At 45.6% G+C, this 2,500-nt stretch overlaps 1 pseudogene; it reads left to right on the top strand.

The window, feature by feature from the left end:
- The first annotated feature begins 86 nt into the window (after window positions 1-86).
- On the top strand, window positions 87-1,304 carry LOC136850104 (actin, alpha skeletal muscle B-like; annotated as a pseudogene).
- Window positions 1,305-2,500: the final 1,196 nt, after the last annotated feature.

The raw sequence follows: 2,500 nt of genomic DNA, 5'->3' as shown, positions 1-2,500 counted from the left end.
TATATATACATATACACATACACTGTATATATATATAAAATCTCATTTTCTAAAGATACATATTAAAAGACGATCTCTTTCCACAGACTCCTGACCACAGTCATGTGTGACGACGATGAACAAGCGTCGATCGTTTGCGACAATGGCTCGGGAATGGTCAAAGCGGGCTTTGCCGGAGACGACGCCCCCAGGACCGTCTTCCCTCCATCGTCGGACGCGCCCGTCACCACGGCGTGATGGTCGGCATGGGTCAGAAGGACGCCTACGTCGGCGAAGAGGCTCAGAGCAAGAGAGGCATCCTCACCCTCAAGTACCCCGTCGAGCACGGCATCATCACCAACTGGGACGACATGGAGAAGATCTGGCATCACTCATTTTTCAACGAACTGCGAGTCACCCCGGAGGAATCCCCCACGCTTCTGACGGAGCCTCCTCTCAACCCGAAGGCGAATCGCGAGGAGATGACTCGGATCATGTTCGAGACCTTCGGCGTCCCCGCCATGTACGTCGCCATTCAAGCCGTCATGTCGCTCTACGCTTCCGGTCGTACCACGGGCATGGTCTGCGATTCCGGCGACGGCGTTTCTCACATGGTGCCCATCTTTGAGGGCTACGCCCTGCCCCACGCCATGCTGAGACTCGACATGGCCGGTCGCGATCTCACCCTTTACTTGATGAAGATCATGACGGAGAGAGGATACGCCTTCACCACGAGCGCCGAGCGCGAGATCGTCCGCGACATCAAGGAGAAACTCTGCTACATCGCGCTCGACTACGACAGTGAGATGACCACGGCAGCGGCTTCGTCTTCCTTGGACAAATGCTTCGAACTTCCAGACGGTCAGGTCATCACCATCGGCAACGAGCGCTTCCGAGCCCCGGAAGCTCTCTTCCAGCCTTCCGTTTTGGGCATGGAATTGGCGGGCATCCACGAGGCCGTCTACCAAGGAATCATGAAGTGCGACATCGACATCAGGAAGGACCTCTTCGCCAACACCGTCATGTCTGGCGGCACCACCATGTACCCGGGCATTGCTGACAGGATGCAGAAGGAACTCACGAGTCTTGCTCCTTCGTCCATCAAGATCAAGATCATCGCTCCCCCTGAGAGGAAGTACTCCGTCTGGATCGGCGGTTCCATCTTGGCTTCTCTCTCGACCTTCGAGTCCATGTGGGTTTCCAAAGAGGAGTACGACGAGTCTGGCCCCAGTATTGTTCACCGCAAGTGTTTCTAATAACAAGAATATTCTATTCAGATATAGTCTATTTTTTATATGAACAGAAATTATAAGGATTCGTTTTTATTCGTGTTTCATTTTCCTTTTTCTACACTATGATCGTTTTGGCTGGACAAGCAACAGTTGTCCACCAAAAAAGGTAACAAGAATTATGACTTCTAGCAAGAAACTACGTAAAAGGAAAATATATCACCTATAGAAATGACTATGTTACACGTTCACTATCAACAAAAACATATGATAGAGCTCAAGAAAATATATATGATGGTATATTTTCATGAGCTATATCTACGAGTGTATCCTGATAAAAGAAATGTATGGAAAAGCTTTGAAATACTGAATGACAATAATAGTTTTTTAGATGAAGTTCGATGATATGATAGAACTGGAATACTAATTAAGCTCTTAGAATTCCAAAACAAGAGGATGATAACGGTCTTGAAAATATTCTAGAGAAAAGCTTTTCAAGCGTTCTCATAGGTTCCAGAAAATACGATAATGGGTCAGTACGAAAATAAATGACAATAAGGAGATACGCAAAAAACCATTAAGACGGGAATGTGTAGGAGTCCGAGACATACTTCACAAAATAGAATGCTATATCCCAATTGGCGTTCATTACTCTAGTTATACATCAGCAGGTCTTACTAACTGGAATCAAGAAATACAGATGATCTTGTCTTTATAACGCGCCGACGGACATACTGGGACAAAATTCGATAAGGTTCCTTTGACAGGATTTAGGAGGATTTGAATTTGGAACTTCCATCACTGGCTAAGGATCACTGACCACGTGTGCCGAACTGTCTCGGGAAGATCGGATGAAATTATCAGGATCATTATAATCATGAGGTCAGCAGCAGTGGTGGCAATGACTGAGCAGGAAGACAATGACACAAAAGTGGTGTCAGCAGTGAGCTTAACAATGACTACAATGATGATTTCAAGAGTATTAGAGACAGCAGTAATAATAGCAGTAATGATTGATGTAATGAGGTTATATAGGTGAATATGGAGATAATTAGTGAAACATAACGGGAATTAGTGTTCTGATACAGATATGGCAATTCTGCGAAAGTTATGCAGATTAAAACAACATTATACATGCATTATTGCTCAATTAGTCCATATCGGGCCTTAGATTTTTAGGAGACATGTGCTCGAGAGAAAGAGACAAAATAAGATCACTTTAACTTAAGCCTATGGCCGGCTGGGGTGTGTGTGTGTGTGTGTGTGTGTGTGTGTGTGTGTGTGAGAGAGAG

Source organism: Macrobrachium rosenbergii, chromosome 21 (genome assembly GCF_040412425.1).
Source record: "Macrobrachium rosenbergii isolate ZJJX-2024 chromosome 21, ASM4041242v1, whole genome shotgun sequence".
Classification (NCBI taxonomy): domain Eukaryota; kingdom Metazoa; phylum Arthropoda; class Malacostraca; order Decapoda; family Palaemonidae; genus Macrobrachium; species Macrobrachium rosenbergii.
This window is presented reverse-complemented; position numbering and strand designations above follow the sequence as displayed.